The following is a 27581-nucleotide window of genomic DNA, read 5'->3' on the forward strand; positions in this document are numbered from 1 at the left end:
GAATACTCTTGTCTGGCTATATTGTGTGGAAAGGCCTTGAACTCAATGTGTGAGCGAGTCCAAAACAGAGTCTTCCTGAATTTCTAGCACGAAGACATCCACTAACCATCTAGGAGACATTAGCGTCGACCCTGACACAATCTCCTTTCAGCAGATGTTAATGTGCTTTTATGCTAGCTCAGAGAGCGAGGGGAATTAGGTTAGGTGCTTGGCATATACTGCAGGCGGCTGAAGCGTTGCTTGGATCTGCACTTAGCGGTTCACATCTAGCTCTCTGTGGGGCTTTAGCCTAGGACTTACACAAGTCTCACTCGTTACACTACAGAGGTACCTCTCGCCTTTCCACACCAGCCAGATAGCATCGCAAATTAGCCGCAAACAGAGCTCTTTTAATGTAAAATAGAGATGTTTTAAAGTGCTCTCTGCCTTGAAACAAAACATATTCAGGAAGAGCTCTCCAGCGCAGCTAATCTCCTACATTAGCATGGCGGTTCCACACCACCACCACCTTAAATAATACATGTTACTAAATGGGGGAGGCTAAGAAACCCTCCCTTGTGTCCTTTCCCGTGACCTTGGACGAGACTGAAAGGTTTCCACTGATCTGTCTCTTTCTCTCTCTCTCTCTCTAAGAAAAAAATAAAAAAATAAATAGAGATTTCCTTAAGAGTATATAAAGAGGTAGTTTTTTGCTTTGTTCACATCTGGCAGAGTCTGGCTCTAATCCCACTCTGCACACTAGATGAGAGAGCAGTGGATTATGGGAAGAATAATCTGCACTTAGATTTTGAGCCTTCCAGATTTAAACTTGAATTTGAACTTGAATTGATGTGACTGAAGCTTAGTGGCGCAGCTGTTCAAGGAAATACAAGGAAACATTTCTTAACGAGGGAGATGGAATATAATTATTCAAGATTTCAGTTTATACAAAAGTAATGCATGAAAAAGATTTAGGAGAGAAAGTTTACCAAAAAATATGATTTTTGCAAAATGGTCAATGTCATAGCTGTTTCCTAATATAGTAGGCAAAAGCCATTTGGACAAAATTAATCTACAACGTTAAGTCATGGACAGAGATGACTGTATATATGATGAACTTATTTTAGAGGGTCACAACCCAAAGGTCTGTTTCAATTAGGGACAGCAGTGAAAAAAAAAACAAGGTAAATTCCAATGATAAAAAAGCAAAATAAAAAATAAAATGTTGACACACTGTGCCGAAATAAAATATTAATTTACCAAAAAATGTTTAATAAATGCTATTTTATTTTGCTAACAAATTAAAAATAGTATGTCACCAAAAGTAACATGCTCTTGATATTTTTTATTTATTTATTAGCAACAATGTGCCAACATTATATGTTGATAATACTTATGATTTTACAAGATTTTACTTATGATCTATTTATATTATTATTATTATTATTATTATTATTATTATTATTATTATTATTATTATTATTATTATTATTATTTTAATTTTTTTTATGTGCTTCGCATTACCACATGACACTCATGTTACAAGTCTTGTCTACAAAAAGTCTTTCTAAGAAACTAAATTTGCAGGTAGCACAGAAATCTTCTGCCTAATGGCTTACACAAAAAAACAGCATTTGTTGTAATCTGTTTTCACAGACTGAACATGTTTGATGGGGCCTTGGAATGTTTGCACAGTCTGGTGTGCTTTTCCAACAAACCCTTGTCATAATCTGACTTTATCACACACCGTTGCTTGGATGACGAGGTACAGAATGCTTCATTGTCAACTCCATAGAAATGAATTCACACACAGGAAATGCAATGACTAATAGAAAACTAAAAACAAGGCAAAGCAAAACATTAAATAAGGCACAGCAAAGCATGTCAAATATTATTAAAGAATATCAAAGCAAATCAAAACAAAGTGAAACAAAACCAAAACAATAAAAGAAAAATCAACAACAAATCAAATCAAAGTATACGCAAAGCAAAGCAAAGCAAAACAAAACAAAACCAAGCAAAGCAAAGCAAAGCAAAGCAAAGCAAAGCAAAGCAAAGCAAAGCAAAGCAAAGCAAAGCAAAGCAAAACAAAACAAAGCAAAGCAAAGCAAAGCAAAGCAAAGCAAAGCACAAAACAAAAAACAAAGCAAAGTGAAAAAAAAGCAAACGAAAGCCAAAAAAAACAAACAAACAAAAAAAAAAACTGCTTGTCCAGGGCTTCATCCGCAACCTCTTCCTTTTCAGTGTATGTTCATCCATCCTCTTTTCCAAACGTTCAAAATCCTGGATGGATGGCCTGTCACAATGCTATCACACACAGACATTCAGACCCAAGGACAATTTTGTGTATCCAAATTACCCATCCTGGCTTGTGGGGGAAATCAAAGCACCTACACAATGCCCAATAAATGCATGTTTATTGGGTCAGTGTGAACATTATCAACTTACAAAATGTCTGAAGTGTTATTGTTTGTTGGAGCAGTACAAACCAGCATTAACACCTACTAACACTCTACTAACATCACAATCTCATGCATATTAATGCCCAAGCAAGAAACCAGATTGACTTATTTCCAGATGACCAATAGCAGGCTGTGTTAGCATAACCAGGGGGAGACTACAGACGGAAACTATTTCACGCTTAGGCAGGGTGTCTAACAAGAAAGAAGATGCATCCAAATGACAACAGATCCCTTGAAGAAAAGAAGAAAAGACATGGAGTGAATGAGAGATGCTAATGAATGCACGGTTTGTATGTATGTGTGTTTGTTAGCTTATTGAACTCACTCTTGAGAATGATTACACTTCAAAGACACCAATTATGCTCTTTTGCTCAATATATGCCACCAGACAAAGCAATTAGCATCAAATCAATGTTTTGGATCCCTGAGAGTCATTCTCCCTAAAATGTAGATTCTGTAATTAATTACTCACCCTCATGTCGTTCCAAACCTGTAAGACTTTCGTCCATCTTCGGAACACAAATTAAGATCTTTTTAATGAAATCTGAGAGATTTCTGTTCCTCCATTGACAGCAATCACTTTATATACAGTAATGTATGGATTGAATTTAGGCTTTTATGTAAAGGATAATGTAGAGCGAGGCGGTTGCCACCCCGCTTCGCGACGGGGTCCTGATCAGCCTGTCGGGGTTGTATTCGCTATAACAACCGCCTCGCTCTACATTATCCCTCTTATTACATGGCTACCTACCGAATAAATCAATAATTTGACACAATGAATTAAGCAAACAATGAATTCATTCTTGTGTTACGCAGCACGTTTGAGCTTCAGCAAGAACCAGTGAAGTTCATTCTTGTGCTTTGCAGCACGTTTGAGCTTCAGCAAGAACCAATGAGGTTCCTTCTCATGTTACGCAGCATGTTTGAGCTTTTGCAAGAACCAATGAGGTTCATTCTTGTGTTACGCAGCACATTTGAGATTCTCCAAGAACCAATGAGATTCATTCTCATGCATCAAGCAGGTTCAGTTGAGCCTCTGTTTGTTCGATGTTCAATGTTTATATGTGACTCAGGTACACAAAACCAGTCACATGGGTCTTTTTTTTACATATGTTACCGGCAAAGTGTGAAATCCCGGTATTGTATAGAATGCCTAGGCAATGTATAGAATGCCTGATGTTTTTTGGCAAAAATACATTACCTAATTCTATACATGACCTAGGCATTCTATAGAATGCCGGATTACACACTTTGCCGGTCACATATATATATAAATTGAGATTTATACATCATCTGAAAGCTGATTAAATAAGCTTCACATATGTTTTTTTAGGATAAGACAATATTTGGCCAGGATACAACTATTTGAAATCTGGAATCTGAGGGTGCAAAAAAATCAAAACATTGAGAAAATCGCCTTTTAAAGTTATCCATTTATGTTCGCGATTTTGCTGCATTCACTCACAAAAATAAATGTTTTATATTTTTACGGTAGGAAATTTACTAAATATCTTCATGGAACATGATCTATTTTTGGCATAAAAGAAAAATCTATCATTTTGACCCATAAAATGTATTGTTGGCTATTGCCACAAATATGCCCATGCTACTTGTGACTGGTTTTGTGATCCAGGATCACAGGATAAAAGCCTAAATTCAATCTGTTCATCATACAAAGCAATCGTGTATCTTTAGAAAATTTGGACTAAACCGCTCAATTCATTTTGATTAGTTTACAAGCTCTTTATGAAGTTTCTGAAGCATCAAAGTGGTTGCGCAGCTGTCAATGGAGGGACAGAAAGTTCTCAGATTTCATTAAATACATATTTATTTGTGTTTCAGAGATGAACGAAAGTCTTGCAGGTTTGGAATGACATGAGGGTGAGTAAATGACAACATAATTTTTATTTTGGGGTGAACTAACCCTTTAACTTTTTCCTCTTGCCCTCTCTTTATCCCAAATAGCAAATTACCAATAGGGCAATTCCACGCAAAAATGTCACATCCATAACGCCAACTAAATACCATTGCATTGTGTTGGTGTTATGGATGTGACAGTTTTGCGCGGAATTGCCCAACATCACCCACATGTGGCCAACATCACCCACATTCTTCTGGCCCACATACTGCATGGAATGACTGCGATGACTCAACCTGAGTGTGTCTGGCAATAGCATACATATTTGGGCCTCATCTGGGCCAACTATGGCACATATGGCTCAGTTCTGGCTAAAACCGGCTTGATGTGTGTGGCCCAGATATGGCCCATATGACCTTTGCCGCTGCCAGAACTGAGCCATATGTGCCACAGTTGGCCCAGATGAGGCCTAGATATGTATGCTATCTGGGATGTCTTTTGCTTTTTTGTGTGTATTTGTTTGTTTTTGCATTTTTTTCCTGATCTCAAAGATGCAATGTGCTTGAAGTATTGGGTGTGCGTCTATAAAAAATGCCTAAAAAAAGACAGCATTTGACAGTCTTTCGAAATGTACATGCAGTATTTAGTACGTTTCCAAGAAATGCCAAGAGAAAATCTGTATTTGTGACAAAGTTATGCTTTTTTAAATCCCACGCAGGTTTTAATGGACAAGACCGAGTAAGACACATCAGAAGAATGTGTTTTTCCCCCTGCAAAATCTCACTATAAACAAGAGCGTGCCACACAAGATGTGAAACTATAATCGTCAGCTTCATGGTTTTCGTATGAAGTAGTATGAAAAACAAGACGAAAGCATGGTCAGAGAAAAGAGAAAGAAGTGTAGAGAGAGCAATCACATTTTGAAGCCTTGATCAGAGGACTTTGCTGCCACATCCTGCTGGTAACTTGCGTACATATGGCCAAAAAACATCCCTCCGGATCATGGTTGCCATGGCGACGCGACTCCTCTCACAGTACGTCTGCATGAGAAATACAGTGCAAATATATTCTAAAACAGGTACTCATTTAGAATGGAACAAACATCACACTAACGTGTATGCATGCCTCAGCATGCATCGACATGCACAGATACACACAGATGCAGGACACTCCAATTATCACACTTCACATTTGCTCATCAAAAAATTGCAGCTGAGCTAAAGAGGGGTAAGGGTTTAAAAAAAACAAAAACATTTTGAGCTAATGTTTGCTCCATCATCAGGGACGTCCAGGTCTCACTTCAACGTGTTAAATTATGATTGGCTCCCTCAAGTCAGAGCCGGACATTTAGAACCTTCTTAGTTTAAATTAAAACCAAGTCAAGAAAAATCAGTGGCTATACTTACAGGCATCTGCAAGAGCATGAATAATAGATTACACTGCATTTTCTTATTTGCGATCCAGAAGTGCACCCTTGGCTTGTGAAAGTCAAGCAGACATGAAGTAGTCAGATCATAGTACGTCTATGATCATCCGACCGTTGTCTCCTTTACATGATCAGATGTGTCTCATCATCACCTCATAGGCCTATGTGGTCATACTCTGTGTGTTATATTTTGAGTTGAAATAAATGTTTGGATTATTTTACCTTCTAGACAATGATGCTTTATTGGAGAAATTGTCATATTTGTATTTTCTATAAACTTTAAGTTTGATTGACTGAATTGATACTAAACCCAAATGTAAATTAATGTTTTCTTAAAATAAAATAATATACAGGATTTTCTATAATATATTTTAAACTACTATATATAAATAATAATATATAATATATTATAATATATAAATAATTTAAAATAATGGTGTTTCAATAAGGTTTTATTTGATAACATCAGCTAACATAAAATATGAGTGAACAATACTTCTACTGAATTTATTAATCTTAGTTAATGTTAATCTTAACATATCCTACTACGTTTTAAGATTACAAATTGTATCCGTTAACATCAGATAATACACTGTGAACTAACATGACCATTTTTATTAACTAACATTAACAAAGGTTAATAAATGTTGTAAGAATATATTGCTCTTTGTTGGTTTATGTTGCATTATGCATTAACTAATGTTAAGACCATATTGTAAAGTGTTAACAAAATAATAGGTCAAATTATTATTATACTAAAAATATTTTAATAAATGCAAGTTCAGTTCTTGCTATATTATTGAAAAATATGTTTAACAGTTGGCTAATCTGTTGAACTGATATTAAACCCAAAAAATGTGTTAAAAAAACAAAACAATTATTAGTGAAAATCTCTTAAAAGATGAATATATCAATAATCCCATTCCTTAAATATTAAATACATCAAAATGTAATTAAAAACATTATAATTTAAAAAATAGGCTATAATATTATATGAAATGATGATGATGATGATTGATTGATTCAGTGGATAATCATGCCAGTGGCTCCATCACATTTCTATTGTAACAGATTTGATTGAGACAAATAGCTCTTTGAGTCCAACCCTGCAACATTACAGAGTGGCATTTGGAGAGAAGACTGAAGGGTTCAAACTGGGCCAAAAGCCTCCTCAGAGGATCATCTCTGGATTCTGACTGTTTGCTTTGACTTCCAATGGCAAATCTGAGACCACTGAAACTAAAAACCTCATCTGCCCGACTGTGATGCGTTAACACACCAAATCTCTCTCAGCCAATGAAATCACACTAGCAGGAGCTTTCCAGCAAGGCAGTTCCTTGAGTATCTATGCTACAAACATTAAAGGATTCTTAATGACATTACAATTTCAAGCAAATCAGCCTTATAGCCCTGCGCTGTGTGCACAGCTTTGCTGCTTTTATCTTAGATTGAACACATATAGTTTTCTCAGCGTGACACAATGAACATTTCTGCTCTTCGTGTGAGAGGGTAATGTTACGCAGATATCATCGCAGCCTAATGAATCAGCAGAGGTCTCCTCCTGCCTGTATGTTTGAGGCAGTTTGTGTGTATTTGAGTGTTGTGAAGCTTGTTTATGATCGCAGCATGAAAACAGCCATGTTCTGCATTTCCCTGCTGCTACTTAAACTCATCTCAGTGGGTCTGAGACCTGAATTTAAAAACAGTCTCAAAGTAAGCACAGTGCAGAAGCCTGAGAGTCATTCCCTGCAGACAGAAAAAAAAAAAAAAAAAAAAAATATATATATATATATATGTCGGAAGACTAGCGCTTGCAGACATGAAATATTTATTATTGTTTACCCAACAAAAGCTGTTTTGTTAATAGCATGTCCAGACGAATTAGCAGTTTGGTTACGGATGGTGAGATTCTCTTTGTCCCTCAGGGAGGGTTGCCAAAACTGACCCACCAATGCTAAGATTGTGTGTGTGTGTGTGTGTGTGTGTGTGTGTGTGTGTGTGTGTGTGTGTGTGTGTGTGTGTGTGTGTGTGTGTGTGTGTGTGTGTGTGGTGTGTGTGTGCGCGCGCAATGTACAGGCAATTTAGACAGACATTTCATCTTTTGTCTCATGAATTAATATTTGTCCACAGGAGATCTGAGCAAAGACAGTGTGTCATACTGTCCCTCACTGTCTCATTTTCATTACTTATTTTATTTTATTTTATTTTATTTTATTTTATTTTATTTTATTTTATTCTATTTTATTTTATTTTATTTTATTTTATTTTATTTTATTTTATTTTATTTTATTTTATTTTATTTTATTTTATTTTATTTTATTTTATTTTATTTTTTCATTGGTTAGTTATATAATCATGTTTCCACTCCAGTACAAAATGTAAACATTTAAACACATAAATAACACAATATGATATTTAATGAAGTTTTGTTCATACATAACAATAGCATAGACTAAAAGATGGATTTTGGTTAATTGGTCAAAATTAAGATAAAGTTAAATCGACTAATCAATATTGCCAACCCAGCATATATATCATGACAAAACCTCAGAGTAGTTTTAGCATGTAATTGAATATGGCAATGTTAATGTATTTGGTCTTGGTGGACTAGATATTCTGCTGCTTGCAGAGCAAGTATGGACTTGCTACAGCTAAAAGATACACAGACACACTGATGTAAGGATGTAAGATATGCTGCTGCGTAATCCATAAATCCCGTAGCACATCTAGGCAGGTGGAGCAGCAAGCAATCTCATTGGCTACAGGATCAGCAGAGTTCATGCATTAATGACATGATTGTTTCATATACTGTATATGTACCCTGGAGCACAAAACCAGTCACAAGTCAGACGGTATATTTATGGCAATAGCCAACAATACATTGTGTGGGTCAAAATCATCGATTTTTCTTTTATGCCAAAAAATCATTAGGATATTAAGTAAAGATCATGTTCCATGAGGATATTTTGTAAATGTCCTACCGTACATAGAAAAAATATATATTTTGGTGAGTGGATGCTGCAAAATCGCAAACATAAATGGACAATTTTAAAGGTGATCTGACACCCTCAGATTCCAGATTTTCAGATCTCGGACAAATATTGTCCTATCCTAACAAATCATAACGGAAAGCTTATTTATTCAACTTTCAGATGCTGTATAAATCTCAATTTAAAAAAATGATTTTGTGGTCCAGGGTATATATATATATATATATTCAACACCTGGTATCCATAAACAGGATATTCCTTGAATCATACATCGACAGGAGAAAAAATTATTTTTCAAGAAAATACTTACTAATTGATTAAAACTATGTAATAAACAGTTTGAACCGTGTTTCCTCAAAGTAATCAAACTTTGACCCCGTTTACACTGTTGACCCCTTAACCAACTCTTAAACCTACCCGTACCTCCAAACCTTTCAACTAATCCTAAAGACTTTGGTTGGGCCTTTCAGGTGTAAAAAATATTTTATTTGACATACACATTTTTGTAAATAATAATTACAATTTTAAGCCAAAATACTTAAAGTTGGCATGAAACTGCGGAAGTTGGGATATTTTTTTCTTCCATATTGTGATGTATATCAGAGTGAAACGACTTCTCGAACAAGAAAAAATGTAGGGCGGGACTTGATTTAGTCATTCGGAAATTGATTAGATTGGATGATTGTGGTTTGCTATTGCTGTGATGTCATGTGAGTGACAGGTTGTCCCGCCCTCGCACCAGCAAACGCACCATCAGAGAACAGAAGAGTTGCAAAAGGGAGGAGTTTTATTAAATATTGTGAATGGAAAATGCATTTAAAAAACGATGTGTGCGGAATAAATAACGATGTGCACGGATACATCTTATTTAGAATAAATATTTTATATTTCATAAAAAATATGAATTGTAATTTTTTATTTCAAGGTACTTCACATTTTTATAAAATTGTATTATAATATCAAGACATTTTATTTTTTTACTTTATATCCTCAAATGTAAAAATGAATTTTCATTCAAAGGCTTAAGGTGTATTCAAGTTATTATTCAAATGCATTTTTAATCATTTTTGAATAAATTAAAATATCCAATCAAAAAATGTAGTGCCACGTCATTGACCCTTTAACCAGCAGGCACAATTCATTCTTAACGAATTCCTCCTCTGTATTTTATTCTTAATAAGAGAATAGAAGGCGTTTGAGGTAACGTCTTGAGAGTCAGGCGCTGAGTGTTTGCCAGGGGCGAGCATCAGGGTGCAGTAGTGATGTTTTTTGAGAGCTAGGCCCTTACGGCTTGTCCCCAGGCATAGAGTCGGTCCCCTGCGTTGACATCCTCTGCTCGTCTTCACCACCACAGACGCTGTCTTTAAGTATTAGCCATTACTGAAGACAGATCACCGCAGAGAAAAACTAATACATCTAACAGCTCCTCTGTGTGTGTAAGATTGCGCGTACAGATGCGAGTGTTTGTGAGTTGTGTGCTTGTGAGATCCCAACCAACGACACCATTTATGTCCTTTCTGTCTCCTTTACCATATTATTCTCCTCTTTTAATCTGTCTTCCCTCCTTTATTTGTCATCTTGACTGCCTCAATATCTTCTTTGTACCCTCCCGGTTCTTTCTCCCTCTCTCTCACCCTCTCGATCCTCTCTCCTCCCACTCTCCTTGGCAGTCTCGTTCATCTTGTTCTTATCCTGATAGGGAGCTTTGAGATATGCTCCTGTAATCACAATGTAACTGAATTAGTCTACTACATCACACTTACTGAGTATATAACACACACACACACACATATGCACACAATGATGAGTGGATTCTACAGACAAAACACAAACACACAGGAATAGATCTGCATAATAATGACTTTGTAAATTAATAAATGACATTTTAAATTACACTGCATGGCCGAGTAGACACAAACTAACCAATGACACAGGAAGATCCGCTCTTTGCTGCCAGTGCCGTAAGAAGCTGAATATGGCAAATGGTGTGTTGAAACACGTACACTGTGTCCTAACCAGATAAACATTATTTCTTCAATGCAAACAAGAGTTTCTGTTCTAACAAAACCACAACTGTGTTGATCACTTGGTTACTATTTATGCAGTATTGTCATAGCCCTGCCCATTGTGAAATCTTGCTGGTCCAAAATCCTGCACCACAATACTGCATGTTTTACCTCAAATATTTTCTCAGTGTTGATGTGGACTGGTTAAAATACATGGTCAAAAGTTTGTGCCGTTCAGAACTCAACTAAGAATGCCCAGATAAATTGATAAATTCCAATTAAATTCCTGAAATGTATATATTTTTTTTTTCTAAATCGCTTTTTTCTTAGTAAAACTGTCAAACTCTTCACAACTTCTAAACAGTCGTGTGAGAAAAGCTGAGGCTTTCATCATGCGAGCCTCTGCATAAAAAAAATATCCATTCAGTTATCAATATCTGTCAGACATGCATGTATATTCCATAAATATCGGACATGGAAAGTTTGTAATGTCTGCTAAATTGGCAAATGGCCTGTCACTGTAATGAAAAGGAATCGCAATCTTATCAATCAACCAATCAAGTTTGGACGCATAAAATGGAGTTTGGCCAGCACAATCACTAAAAATCACAGTTGCTTGTCATGGAAGAGCAATAGGAAGATAAAATGCAAGAATGTGTGGTGGTGTTAGGGGTAGACAAATGAACAAGTAATACATTTCTATAACAAAATGTACTGTATAATTACAAATGTTAATTTCCCTTTTGAGGGAACTCGCGCTGCGTCTATTACACTTTGGGAACGCCTCTGCATGATTGCGTATGAAGTGCGTGTGTCAACTAGTCCAATGGTGAGACGGAATTTCACGGGCGAGGCACAGAAGCTAACGCCGGTCTTTCCGGTTGTGCATTCCTGGTCGTGATGTCACGCTCCCGTGATGTTCCATCTCACTAGTTGACACACGTGCTTCAGACACAATCACGCAGAGGCGTTCCCAAAGTGTCATAGACGCAGCATCTTGTTCCCTTCTCATGGAACTAAGGTTACAGATGTAACCTGACACGTTCCTTTTTGTGTACTACATTATTGACTTTTCCCAGTTATTTTTTAAACATTGTCTGATACTGTAGCTAAAAAGCTCAGTGTTATACACAAGAGCATTCAGCTAGATAAAACTGATATTCTTGTGTAGTATAGAAATCAGTCAGTCAACATAAAAGTGGGGAAAAAAAACTAGTTATTAAAATGAGTATATGACAAATATTTCCATGGTGAAGAAAACATCTAAACATGTTGACCAGTGTGGCTCACATGATGACAAAACACTTTTTTTTTTTTTTTGGTGTCATTGGCCAATTTACTAAATAACTAGGTTTTGAAGCATAAATAAAAAAATAAAAAAGTGGGCAACTAAATATTGCAGACATGCAATAGAGTTCTGATGTTCCAGCAAAAAGTTGTGACATTTGCACTTGATTAGAGAATATTAAGACAGAAAATGTGCCAAAACGATTGAGAAAAACTGTTATTTGAATTTAGCAGATGCAAACAGAATGCAGAATTAAATTTGAATCAAATTTGAATGTAAATGAGTATAATTTAAATTAATTTAAATTTAATTTACTAGAAAAGGAAGAATAGTTCGATACAAAGGTTAAAAAGCTTTAGATTGAATAGTACGATAGATCAACAGACAGACTAAAAGTAAGAAACCCTCTAAAGACTTGTGTATAATATGATCCATTTGAGCACTTAATCTCTGAATCAAACAGTCAAATCCAACAATAAATGACGCTAAACGCCACACACTTGGCATATAAAGCTCATTCTGAGTCTGAATCTGAAGCTCAGTTATTTTTTTGGAGTTGAATTGAATATGCGATGGGCATTTGCTTGCTTCAGCTATCACCTATGTGCATGTCCTGCATATGGTTATGCATATGGCTCTAGTGGAATTATGCCAGTTTGAAATGGCACAGCTTACATAAAACTTTTCTGTTTGATTTCTAATTTAAAATACTCCCACACCTCATTTGTCTTTTGAGCGGTCATGTGCTCTCCGTGACTGACACGAAGAAAACACATCTGAAGTAAAATAAAAAGATAAGGCCCTATCTCTTAAGGTATTTTTTCCCAAGTCTTTTATTTTAATGCGCTATTTAAAATGCTTTTAAATATAAATGTAACAAAGTTCAAAGCGCAGGAACTAGTGAACGGAAAACGGTAAACGGAAGTTTTAGAATAAATAAAACGAAAGTAAACAACAGGTGCTTCATAGCCGACTGCAGCCAATACATAGACAAAATGCAACTTAATTGTCCCAGGCCTGGTCTTTTCTCATCTTACACTGTCATCACTCCTCCTCTTATCCTTCGGAGCTCCAGGGACTCCAGACTGGTGCAGCGCTCAGTTTCCACTGCTCACACTCTTCTCTTCACTCTTGTTAGTAATATGTGCAGCTAAAATAATATAATCCAACTAATAGAAAGGGACATCCACATACTTTTGGCCATGTAGTGTTTGTCCTTTAAGTCCAAGAAGCAAAGAAAATGAGTGTGTTTGTTCTTCATTATGTTTTTTATGTCTGGGCAGCAGGTGTGTGTGTGCGCACAGGGTCATCCGCTCAGGCTAAAGAGACGGACTTGCACACTTCACTCCCCCAGTAGCTCCTGCAGCAAGGCTAATGCAGTGACCTCAAAGTTCAAAGACAGACAAAGAGGGAGACAGGACGGCGGAGATTGAAAGGGTAAAGCGAAGAGGTCTAAAGACTGAAGGTGACATCCCAACCCCTTATTCTCAAACAACATCCCTGAGGCGGTTTCTCATTAGGCTTCAGATTATCACATTATTGCCACGGAATCATAATGGATGCTCTTTGCTGACCCCACAGGGCTGCCGCAAAGCCATTACATCACCAGTTTTAACCAGTCAAAAAACACCACCATTCTCTTGACTTTTATATCTGCTGTTTTCTTTGTCTTTCTCTCTTTTTCTTTCTCTTGCCCTCTGTTTCTCAGAAATGGTTCCTTGAGAGACTCCATGTCAGCTTTTATGTAAGAATTTCTTTCAGCTTGTTCCAGTTCCAGAAGTATACTGTATGTGTGTTTGAGTGTGTTAGAGAAACAGAGCCCTTAATTTTCACAGATCCATTCAGACCTCAGTGAACCTCTGAAGAATCTCTTAGACCATATGACCAAAGTGAGAATATGACTTGAGAACATGAAGGAACAGTTGGTGAGGAGAAAAGATATCATAAATGATATACATCTACTTTACTCTTACCATCCTGCCCGGTCCCTTAGATCAGCTGAACTTGGTTTATTGTCCATCCCTCGTTTCCGGTTGTCTACTGTAGGTGGAAGGTCATTTAGTGTTAATGCTCCTAAATTATGGAATTCACTACCCCTTACACTTCGTAATATCTCATCTGTGGCTACATTCAAGACTCAGCTAAAAACATAGCCTATCTATTTAACATGTATTTTGGAGAATGTCACTATATGTGTCCTTATGTGATTGTAATGTGTGTGCACGTGTGTAAATGTATTGTAATGTACAATGTAAAGCAACCTTGAGCTACAGAAAGGCACTACATAAATAAAACTTCATCTTCTTCTTCTTCTTCTTCTTCTATAAAAAGACTTTTCAAACTCTTCCAGTCATGGCAGCCCTGAACTAATCACCATGCATTACAGTTTCTGGAATAAAGTACTGATCTCAAATCTCAAATGACATCATTACAGGTACAAGACAATTCTTTCATAAGTTTGTTTGGTGATAAATGAAGCTCTAGCATAAGTTCTGCAGGGAAGACTCAATTGTTACGTCACTTATTACCTTCTCATCTATCCAATCATATTCATATACTTGTGGTATAAAAGATTGGTACTTACACACGTCTGAGTTCGCAGATGCTGACGCTTCAATTCACCTCCATCCTCCCCACCACCACCAAGATGGGTATTTCCCTCTATCCTCCCCAACACCACCAGGATGGTCTCTTCCCTCCATCCACCCCACCACCACCAGGATGGTCCCTTCCTATACCTTGCAGGGGGTCGGCTGCGCCCCTGCCTTCGTCTTCAGGCAGGATATGCAGATCCGGACCCTCGGATTGCAAGCTACGGACGGGGCCTACGCCAAAGAACTTGATTGCTTGTTGGGCTGTTAATAAATGTGAATTGTTACAGTATTTATTCTCCTGAGTCTTTCTGGTAGAAATACAACTCTGTGTCATTGTTCCCTTTCGTGGGAACTCGTGCTGCATCCCAGTTGACGCTTTGGGGAATGCCTGCATCGTCCCTCAAAGCCCGATACTGCCCACCAAGCCTTGTTGCAAGACTTCTTCTCTGGTGGGCAAGGCGCAGGAATTTTGCAAGCATACCAGGATAACCTGCTAAGGGAATTAGACGAGGAAGAAGAGGTGGGGCCTGATGCTATTAAAGAGCTGCTTCGGCCACTGATTTAGCTCTCCATGCTACAAAGGAGACGGCTCCCACCATCGGCCGCTCCATTGCAGATCTGGTGGCTAAGGAGAGACTCTTATGGCTGAACCTCTCGGGTATCAAGGAGAAGGACAAGTCTTTCCTTCTTGATGCCCCACTGTCGCCTCCTGGCCTATTCGGCGATGCTGTGAGCAGTGTCGTCGAGATGTTTCAGGAAGCAAAGAAACAGGCAGCAGCATTTCAGAGGTTCATACTGCGTCTACATCAATCCCATGGGGCTGCTGCCAAAGGGCAGCCGCAGCCATCTACATTGGGCTCCTCATACAGGCAGCAACAGATGAAGCAGCACTTTCACTCGAAGCTTAAGCATGAAAAGACGGATCTGAGGAAGGCTTCAGGAAAGAGGTCCTGATGCGATGCGTAGGCCTCTGAGGGCGCCCCCTCCCATGCGAGAGGGAATTACATCCGTTCCTCTGCAGAGCCCTCAGGAAATCGATTTGTCAACCCTGTTGCCCACGGCGCTTCAGGGCACGCGATTTCCAACGGACCCGAACCTCATTGTCCGCACGAAAACCAGAGAGAAATAATAGGTTTTACAGCTGGTACTTCATTGTTCCGAAAAAAGGATTGGGGGTTGTGTCCCATTATAGATTTAGGCAATTAATCTGATCTCTGAGGAGATACAGGTTCAAGATGTTTCAAATCATGTCCGAGGACTGGTTTGTAACGATTGATCTGAAAGATGCATACTTCCACATATACATCCTTCAACAACACACAGGAAGTTCCTGAGGTTCGCATTCGGGGGCGAAGCATACCAATATCGGGTTATTCTGTCCGGCCTAGCATTATCCCCTCATTAACACCTACAACTATCCAAAATCAAACTAGGCCAGGTTATCACTGTGAAACAGTTTCAGAGACTGTTAGGTGTCTTGGCAGCAGTGTCCAACATAATACCTTTTTGCCTGCTGTACATGGTGGCTCAGGACCAGGGGTTTTTCCCCGATGGGCAATCCTTTTCGCACAATCAAGGTTACTCGCAGATGGCTCCGTTCCTTGATCATGTGGAAGAAACCTTGGTTCCTGTCCCTGGTTCCATGGTAAATGGTCAATGGACTGCATTTATATAGCACTTTCAACAGACCCATGGCCACCAAAGCGCTTTACATATTGCCTCACTTTCACCCATTCATTCACCCATTCATTCACCGACGGCGGAGTCAGCCATGCAAGGCGCCATCCAGCTCGTCGGGAGCAGCTGGGGTTAGGTGTCTTGCTCATGGACACCTCGACACTTGGACACTTGCTCGACACTTGGTTCCATCTCTAGGGGCATCCTGCCATTGAAAGATTTTGTCGACAGATGCATCTCTCACGGGCTGGGGAGCGGTCATGGTCACTCAGCCCAGGGCCTCTGGAAGGAACATCATCTCTCATGGCACATACATTGCCTAGAGATGTTAACAGTAATTCTAGCCTTACGTCATTTCCTTCCAGAGCTCAGAGGGCATCATGTTCTAATAAGAATGGACAATACTTCAGTGGTCTCTTATATAAACCATCATGCCCTCTATTCAAACTGGCGCATCAGATCCTCTTGTGGTCCCAGGGAAAACTGCTATCTCTCAGAGCACTGTACATCCCTGGGCATCTAAATTTGGGAGCAGACGTATTGTTGAGGCTGGGGCTATGGCCCAGGGAATGGAGACTCCACCCCGAGACTGAGTTGATTCTCAGGAGGTTTGGACAAGCGGATGGGGATCAGTTTGTATCTTGAGAGACGACTCACTGTCCGTTGTGGTTCTCCCTCACATCCAGGTCATCTGGGACTGGATGCCATGGTACAGACATGGCCGAGGCTACGTTTGCATGCCTTTCCCCCGATCGTTCTGCTCCCGGGAGTTCTAGAAAGGACGGGGTTCTATGGCAGGACGGGGTTCGCCTCCTTTTGGTAGCCCCGTTTTGGTCGGACAGAGTGTGGTTTTCGGACCTGTCAGCACTCCTAGATGGTTTTCCGTGGGAGATTTCAGTCAGGAGGGACCTCTTATTAAGGTGGTTGAGACCATTCTCAACTCTAGAGCTCCCTCGATAAGGAAACTATATATTTGGTGGAGGGTATTCACTTTATTGTGCAGACAGCACAGATTAGAGCCAGTTAACTGCCCAGTGGCTTCAGTGCTGGAGTTTCTGCAAGAACGCTTCTCTGCATGTCTTTCTCCGTCAGCACTTAAAGTTTATGTGGCGGCCATTGCGGCTTTCCGCACAGCCACATGGATCTTTGGGGAAGTACCATTTGGTATCTTGTTTCCTTCGTGGCACTCTGAGGATGAGGCTCAGAGTCCCGGCCTGGGACCTAACCATAACATTGGAAGGGTTGTCTTGGCAAACTTCGAGCCCTTGGATTTGGCAACAAATAAGTGCATCGCTCTAAAGATGGCATTTCTATGCATTAATTAGCGATTACTTTAGGTAGGAGAGTAGGAGATATGCAGGCCCTGTCGGTTGCCACCTCCTATATTGAGTTGGCCCCGAGCTCCTATATTGAGAAGGCTATTCTCCACCCAAGGCCGGGTTATGTACCCAAGGTAGCCACTTATGTGGCCCGGTCAACAGTCCTTCAGGCCTTTCATCCTCCTCCTCATGTGTCGGCAGAACAAGAGAAGCTACATTTATTTTGCCCTGTCAGAGCTCTTAAAGTCTACAGGTGCTGGTCATAAAATTAGAATATCATCAAAAAGTTGATTTATTTCAAGAATTCAACTTAACAGGTGAAACTAATATATTATATAGACTCATTACATGCAAGTGAGATATTTCAAGCCTTTATTTGTTATAATTTTGATGATTATGGCTTACAGCTTACGAAACCCACGAAATCAAAATCCCAGAAAATTAGAATATTACATGAAATCACACTGTAATTACACAGTGATACCATGGTCATTGAACCAGGTTTTGGTTCTTTTGGCAGTGTGGGCAGGTGCAAATCCTGCTGGAAAATGAAGGAAGCATGAAGTGCTCTGAAAATGTCCTGGTAGATGGCTGCGTTGACTCTGGATTTAATAAAGCACAGTGGACCAAAGTCCTCTTTTCTGATGAGAGCAAATTTTGCATCTCATTTGGAAACCAAGGTCCCAGAGTCTGGAGGAAGACTGGAGAGGCACACAATCCAAGATGCTTGAAGTCCAGTGTGAAGTTTCCACAGTCTGTGTTGGTTTGGGGAGCCATGTCATCGGCTGGTGTTGGTCCACTGTGCCGTGTTGGTGTTGGTCCACTCAACGCAGCCATCTACCAGGACATTTTCAGAACACTTCATGCTTCCTTCAGCAGACAAGCTTTATGGAGATGCTGACTTCATTTTCCAGCAGGATTTGCACCTGCCCACACTGCCAAAAGAACCAAAACCTGGTTCAATGACCATGGTATCACTGTGTAATTACTGTGTGATTTCATGTAATATTCTAATTTTCTGGGATTTTGATTTTGTGGGTTTCATAAGCTGTAAGCCATAATCATCAAAATTATAACAAATAAAGGCTTGAAATATCTCACTTTGAATGTAATGAGTCTATATAATATATTAGTTTCACCTGTTAAGTTGAATTCTTGAAATAAATAAACTTTTTGATGATATTCTAATTTTATGACCAGCACCTGTATATACGTAAGACTTCTCAATGGAGGAAAACTGACCTCATCTCAGGTTACGCATGTAACTATGGTTCCCTGAGAGGGGAATGAGTCGCTGCGTCCACTTGCCATATCTCCTGCATGCCTGGGAGTTGCTTCAGCCTATCAAAAGCTGATGCTGTTGTGATTGTGACCCAAATAAAAACCCTGTATATTTGGGTCACAAAAATATTTAAGTGTTTATATATATATATATATATAATTTTGTATTTAGTTATGTCTATTTCAATTTATATACTGTTTATGTATGTTTTATTTAAACTACTTTAATTATAATGAGTTTGCACTGAACAATTGCATTTTCTGAATTCGGAGTGGCAGTTGGGAGTTGAGAGTTGCCATGACGACTGTGGCATCCTCAAACAACACAGAGAGGACCACTGAAATAACATATTTTTCTTCTCTCTCTCTCTCATTTATTGCTAAAGGTTAGTAAAAATGATAAGACTTCAGAAAAAGAACTGTTATTCAGATGCTTTGGCATCTACTATTTTAGTTCAATTGGATGTTCATTTTATTAATGATTTTGGTTTAGTTCTATTATAGAAACTCTGTTAGTGTATCAATCATCTACTGTGTGAAACAACTGTGAGAGAGTCTGGAATATTGTATTTATTATTGTTATTATATTTGTTGTTTTCTTTGTGTGTATATTTGATTGACAGTTAAGAAAATTACATTTGTTTCATGGCATGGAAAACTATGATTAAATAACAAAAACAACACAGAGAGGACCACTGAAATAACACAGTTCCCTTTCAAGGCAGTAACTCAACATTACGTCAGCTATGACGTATAGACCATTTCAACGGCCTTTCGTCTGTTTAAGGAAGTGACGTATTTGGCCCTAGGACGTTTCCGGTTAGTTGTCGAGCGCATTCAAAACAATGGCGGGATGCGCTTGATGTACAGTGGGATTGCGATAATTTATTTAATCCTGCTATTTAGAATATCTAAATTAAAATTAGGTCCTTGTTGCTCGTTAGTTGGGTCCTCCTTCTGGCCCGAAACGAATTTTTTTTTGGAAATTAAAATGTTTAAATTCCTGAAAAACGCGCCTGCATTGCATCAGTGAAGCGAGAAGGCGGAACGCAACTAGCAATATACAGCACACATTTCGATTCTGGTAAGTAAAATACTGGATTATTTGTATTTCTTTACGTTAACTGTTTATGTATGCTGCAGCATAATTTAAGATAGCTCTGTTCGTTATTGTTTACATATAAACCTAGCATTTTGACGCGTGTAATTTAGTGAGAATAGGCCAAGCTTTTAGTTCCGTCTTTTCCCCTAAATGTTCTGTGGGCTGTAATTAAGTAGGAGTTAACATTTGTTGGCTAGTTGTCTAGTTGACAACTGCAGTAAGTAGGTTAAGACATTACAGAATGTATACTGTATAACAGTTACCTGAATGGTGTGCTGCAGTAGTTTACAAAAGGTAACGTTAACGGTAAACATTTTTCATCACTTAAGCTTGGCTAATGTTAATTCCAACATTTACTATAGTACACAATAGTAGCATTAGTTCTTAAATATTGTGCATTAACCAGATTAAGTTAATATTTGTTTTTCTGCTTTTGTCTTCAATAGGAAAGCCATCATTTGTAATTTAAGACGTCCAAGACTACTACAGGGAGACAGGAACAACAGCCAAACCACATGTGACCATACAGTGTGTGCAGAATTATTAGGCACCTTGATTTTCTGATCATATTTTGTTTTTCAGACACATTTTTACCAATTCAAAACCACATTAATAACTACTACCGCTTAATAACTACTATTCATTTTGTATTTAATATATTTAAGGGATATATAATTGTACATGAAGACTGGAAATGAAAACGCCTTATATTCAGGTGTGCATAATTATTAGGCACGTTTTCTTTTACAGATAAAATAAGCCAAAAAAAGAGATTTAACTCAGACTGAAAAGTCACAAATTATTAAATGCCCATGAGAAGGAGCATGACCATTGGACAGTGAAATCCTCATTGGGTCAGCAGGGTCAGACAAAATCAGGTGGAGAAGAAAAGTTAACTGCAAAATAATTAAGTGTGAAACCATCAGGAACCCTTTAGTCTCCAGCGCCACCATTTTCCAGAACTGCAACTTACCTGGAGTCTCCAGAAGAGCAAGATATCAGGATCTCAGAGACTTGGGTTCACAAGCTGAAGTGTAGTAAAATACATGAAGACTGTTTTTATAGGCTTTATGGACAGACAGATTGGGACTGACTCTTGAAGGACCAGCATCACATCCTCTTGTTCCACTGTTTGAAGAATTCATCTTCATCGGTAAGTTTTGGGAGTTAATTTTTAAAAATGAACTCCTAAAACTTAATGCCAGATTATGGAAGATTAATTCTTCATGTATTTTACTACACTTCAGCTTGTGATTCTTAAGTGTGGGGCATTTTTTAGTATTATTTACCTCTCTTTTTTGGCTTATTTTAACTGTAAAAGAAAACGTGCCTAATAATTTTGCACATCTGAATATAAGGTTTTTTTTAATTTCCAGCCTTGATGAACATTTCTATATTACTTATAAATTAAATACAAAATTAATTGTAGTTAAGATTAATGTGGTTTGGAATTGGTAAAAATGTGTCTGGAAAAAAAAAAATATGATCATGAAATCAACGTGCAAAATCAATAATTCTGCACACATATGAACCCCCAGATGTGTTCGAGACCTTGAGGATTGATATTGAGCCCCTTTTTTCAGGGACTCATAACTCCATTTCTGTTTGTCAAAAAAAGTCTGTGAAATGTGTTTTATGTTGTTGTCTCAGTTGTTGAAGCAGATTATGTTCATACAAGTATTTATTTACACATTAAGAAATTTGCTGGAAATAGCTGTGAAAAGTGAGAGGATGTTTCTTTTGTTTATGTATTTTTAATATACAGTAGTCAACATATGAAGTGGATAAAAACCTTTCATCAAAGTTAACATTCATTTTGAACAATACCCGTTCTTGTCTTAGGACAACTTTGATTAACTTTTTTGATCCACTTCAAATGTTGACTACATAAATACACACACAGCTAGCAAATCTGTATGTGACTATACTAACCATAAAATAAGATTTTCCCTTCAAGGACCTAAAAAGTGTATTCTGTATGTTTTATTCTTAATTTTACAATTATTAATCTTCACGTATACATTTCTCTTAAATGACTAATACAGGTTTATGCATTAGAAAAAAAAAAGACAGCCAGCATTACATTGCTTTCACCTTCTATTTATTTGTGACCACATGAGGGGCTCAGATAGGACATTTAAACCCTCTCGCACACCGTTCCACAGCAACACACTTCACCCAACTAAGCACACACATTTGGAAACGAATGAAATGAGTACTGGCATAACTTGTCATAAATGAAGTCCGTTTACTAGCGTACATTTAGCGTTGTAATATACATGCATGTTCTCTAAAGCTGCTCTGAAACGATATGTATTTTGAATAGCGCTGTACAAATAAATATGAATATTTGCATAGATATGCCAGCAAATGCAAGTGAAATGCCCACTCGTAACCTCCCCGGACAAACCATGATAAGTACGTTTTTGACGCTGTTTGACTTGCTTCATCTTCACCAAACACAAGACAGATGTCATCAACATTTTACGAACGAATGTTCCCAACCTTTCTGCTAAGAAATTAATTGTAAGTATCCAGACTGCGATAGTTTTTTTTTTTTTGCATCTCTCGTGTACACGCAAGCAGCCGCAACACCCAATCGGACTAACTTACTCAGGCAAACGTTGTTCTGTGTAAAAAGCATACGCATCAAAGTCTTATTTAAAGGGTCCGGTAATTCCAATCATCGTTTATTTTCAGTTTTTGGAAATACTTTAACTGTTGCCTTTTCGCTAGACGTAAGTTACGCGCTTGTTTTCACAGACAAACGCCGCCACCGGAAATGCTTCAGGGCCAGACATGCGCAGTAGCATTCCAACGGAATGTTATTGTTTACGTCCTTGAAATGGTCTATATGGGAACTCCTCCCTTCTCCACTTTCGCTGAAATCTTATGGGCTAACGCCAGCTGGGGACAGCTGGCCAATTGACGCGAAGCATGCAAATACTGACAGGTCAGCGGGCAGTATAAAATGCATGTGCGCGAAAATTACGTCAGAATCTCTTTCTTCACGCTAGAAGTCTTATCTAAGTCATCGTGGAAGTTGCATTAGAGGACTACTCACCCCTGTTTTCCTCTCCGCATCCGATGGCTGCTACATGCCAGATTTGTGCGGGTCCCATTGACCCACCCGACCAAATTCACCAGTTCTGTGTCACCTGCCTGGGCCGCGCCCACGCCGAGGCGGCACTCGCGGACGACACGTGCGCCCATTATGCCGAGCTGCCAGTGCGCGCCCTCAGAGCCAGAAGAGAAGTGGCTCGGGCAACAGTGGGGATGAGGCCCACTGCCGCCAGTGAGCTGCTGGTGGGCCCTCCCCCACCCGAAGACAAGTTTGACGCTGTCAACTTCGCGGACGATAGCTTCCCCCGAGGAAGACGACTCCATGTCGCTCTCGGCGTCGGAAAAGGATTGGGCGTTTCAGTCAGACCCCCCCGACCAAGAGGGCCCTACAGACCTCCAGGAGGAGCTCGTCAGGGTCCTCGGCAAGGCCGTCACGGAGCTGGACCTCGCTTGGAACGCACCTGACGAGCCTGTGAAAAGTAAGCTGGACTCGTGGTTCCTCCTGTCGAGCTGCCGCCAGGCCGCATCGAGGAGAAGAACCCCGTTCTTTCCAGACGTGCACGAGCACGTGGTGAAGTCGTGGGCACACCCACTCTGCCACGCAGGGTTCATGGCCAACCAGGCAGGCGAAGCCTATGCTTCTGCAGGGGAGGCAGCTTCTGCTCTTCACGCCATGGCAATACTCCAGGTGTTCCAGGCAAAACTGCTTTCATCCCTCGACGGCGGCGCAGCTGATGCTGACGTCATCAGGGATCTGCGCGCGGCAACTGATCTCGCGTTGATGGCTACTAAGCGCTTCAAGCCATCGGCCGTTCCAAAATGGGGTTCATGGTCATCCTTAACAGGCACCTATGGCTTACTAGCTGACCTGAAGGACGCGGACTGCAAGACGCTCTTAAACACTCCAGTCGCTCCCTCCGGCCTCTTTGGTGACGCCGTGGAGTCGGTCACGGAGCGTTTCTCCGAGACTCAGAAGCGCGCCAAGGCGATGAGCCACGTGATGCCCCGTCTCTCACTCCAGGCAACATCCGCGAGGTCCCGCTCTTCTTCTGCACCTCGCCGGGCTCAAGGACCGGCTAGACAGTCCGCCTTGGCGCCCCGCCCCAACGGGACGCTCATTTCGGCCGAAACAAGCAGTGGTCAGGGCCTGGAAGGAAACGTCAGGGTCAGAAGAGGAGCCCGCACCACGAGAGAGCCAGCGCACCATCCTCGGCTACCGCCATCTTCCTGACGGACCAATAAAGAGGAAGAGAGAGCGCGCTGGAGGCCCCGCCCCCAAGCGCCATGTTCAAATGCATCATGTCCCCCATGTTCCTACGGGCGACAATTTCTATGTGTGTTTAAATGCTGTTGTGTGAGTTCTTCAACAAAAAACATGTATCCATTCACAGTCACTTCCCCCTGTGGCTCAGTGGCGAAATCAAAGGCTTTCGCGCCCAAGACCCGTGTTCGAATGCCGGTTCTGGCGTCAGAGAAAAATTTAAAAAGAGCTTTTTCTTCCTCTTGCACTCAACACTGTGTCACTCACGCTGTCTCAGAGCAGCGCAGAGCCACAACCCATGATTATAATGGCCTCTCGAGGGCACGAGAGTGCCAACACCACACAATGCCCACCGCGAGCCACCCTCCCGTCAGTGCTTCTAGCCTCGCATGGACGGGGCTCCGGTCAAAACACGCCATCAGTGGCTACGGTGGCCGTTGAGATAACGCATCCACTGTGTCACTTCCTGGACACGTGGATGGCTATCCCGGGCGTTTCACCGTGGATACTAGGAATAATTCAGCACGGAATATTCTTTCCAGTTCAAACGCAGACCTCCCCACTTCAATGGCGTGGTCCCGTCACTGGCTTTGCCCCAAAACCTTCCCATTCTGAGACAGGAAGTTCTCAGTCTGCTCGAGAAAGGAGCGATAGAGCGTGTCCCTCCGAGCGAGCAGGAAAGCGGGTTTTACAGCCGCTATTTCGTGGTGCCAATGAAGGATGGAGGACTCCGTCCGATTCTGGACTTGAGACCCATCAACTGAGCACTTCACAAACGCGCGTTCAGTATGTCAACACAGCGCTTTCTCCCCTCAGATCGAGCGGAATGCGCATCTTGAATTATCGGGATGACTTGGCCCACTCAAAAGATGTGCTAATCAGTCACGTGGACACACTGCTTCGCCATTTGGATACACTGGAACTGCGTGTGAAAGGCAGAAGAGCGTATTTTTACTGAGTCGCACTATAACATATCTGGGAGTATGTTTGGACTCGATGGCGATGCGAGCCCATCTCTCTCAAGAGCGCATAGAGTTAAGGAGCTTTCCCTGAAGACGGCCTTGCTTCTTGCTCTCGCCTCGGCGAAGCGTATTGGAGACACACGTTTTCGGTGAACAATGATTGCATCTGTTTCGGACCTGGCGACTGTAATGTCACTCTCCGGCAGAGACCAGGTTACGTTCCGAAGTCACTCAATACACCATTTAGAGCACAGGTTGTTTCCCTGTCCTCCTTATCTGCTGAGCCGTCAGCCTCGCGTGACGCTGATGCTCAGAGCGCTGTTTGCCATGTTAGGGCTTGCGGATGTATGTGGATCGCTCGGCCGCCTTTCGTCAGTCGGACCAGCTGTTCATGTGCTTTGGTGGATGTAATAAGGGAAGTGCTGTTTCAAAACAGAGACTTTCTCACTGGATTGTGGACGCTATTGCGTTGGCTTACGAATGCCAGGGGAAAGACTGTCCCCTCAACATCAGAGCTCATTCTACGAGGGCAATTGCTTCCTCGTGGGCCTGGTCTAGAGGTATGTCTATCCAGGATTTATGTGTAACAACTGAGACAAGTCAGACACGAATATTTGTTATAGTTTAACAACTGATATTTAGAACTCACTCGGGGAATCTGTGTCCCAGCCCCCAACACAGGGCAAGAAGATCTCAGTTACCCTGGTTGCCATGGCTGCGATCAGATAGGATGATTTTTATTAGGGATGTCCCGATCCGATCACATGATCGGAAATCGGGCCCGATCACGTGTTTTCAGACTCGATCGGAATCGGACGTTACCTCCCGATCAGGACTCGGATATATATATTCTCATTATTTTATAACACATCAATATTTATGCGGTGGCACAGAGTTACGCCGGTTTCACATTGCACGCGTTAGTAAGCAGCGCAGGAGCAGTGAGTAATGGTGAGCAGGAGCAGGACACGTGCGTTTTGCTTTCACACTAGCAGCGTTTGTCACGCGCGGCTGAACCGCGGGTTGTGTAGGCTACAGACAGAGTACTCCATAATGGATAAGTTGGCATTGCTTTTTTTCGTTTTCAAATACATTTAAGAGAAAAGACTTGTCAAGAAGCTTATTTTATTAATAATTTCATTTATATAACTTTTGTTTCATCTTTGATTTTATTGTTATGGCAACAAGTTTGTTTTTGGACATTTGTTTTCTTTTTAAATTGCTGTTGGTCATTTGATTGACTGTTTAAAACACAATAGATATCATCAATGCACTTTTTGGATAAAACTGCGGTGTATTTTGGCCATGATCAATGTATTGTCACTTTAATTCAGCAAAAGCGGCGCAGCAAAAATAGACTCGGCGCCGAAACGATCGCGGCACTGCTGCTCTGCTCTACTACGCACTGCCGCGCCGCCTCTGCGCGCGGTGTGAATGCTCTAAAGCCTGGTTTAATCTGGTAACATGGGCGGCGAAAAAAAATACGCGCTGCACGCTCTGCTAACAGTGCAGTGTGAAACCGGCGTAAGAGTTAGGAGTGCAGTTCCTAAAAGCACATTACTGGCTTTGCAAACACTGTAGCACTTTTATTTTTTATTTGTTTACATGCCTGTCGGGTATTTTAAGTTGAGGTGCTATTTGTTTATAAATTAGACTTTTTTTTATATTTACTGTTGCACTAAAGTCCAAAAGTGAAGAATTTATGTATTACTTGATTGTTCAAGCTACCTCACAGAAGTGCTCTGTTTGTTAACAGAGTTGTTGAATGTTAAAATAAGGTGAATTAAATAAAAAATAAGGAACATCCTGGATCTGTTTTTTCGCTCTTCTTTATTCTTTTTTTATGTATTAAGTATCGGATCGGGACTCGGTATCGGCAGATACTCAAAATCAAATGACTCGGACTCGGACTCGAGGGCAAAAAAACCTGATCGGGACATCCCTAGTTTTTATGGCTCTTAGGAATGCTAACAAGTAACTAACTCAGCCACAGATATCAGAACAGAGTCTCCTGCGGTCATTTAATCGTAGACAAACTGATCTATAAATGAACATGCATCTCAGAAACTGTGTGAATGATTTACTGTCTTATGTACCATATACTTTGATATATATTTGATTATACAACCAAAACGGGACTCTCACTTAATTCTCGCTGAGAAGGAGAGATAAACCCTATTAATCATAAGTATTCTATGTATAACCTCTTGAGAAATGTGTAGACATGTATCCAATCTTCCCACCTCATGACTTTCAGACCTTGTTGCATACTATGGTTTACCAAAATCAGATGTGTGGCGTGTTTGGCCTCTA

The sequence above is a fragment of the Squalius cephalus genome (genome assembly GCF_949319135.1).
Source record: "Squalius cephalus genome assembly, chromosome: 12".
Taxonomy (NCBI): Eukaryota; Metazoa; Chordata; class Actinopteri; order Cypriniformes; family Leuciscidae; genus Squalius; species Squalius cephalus.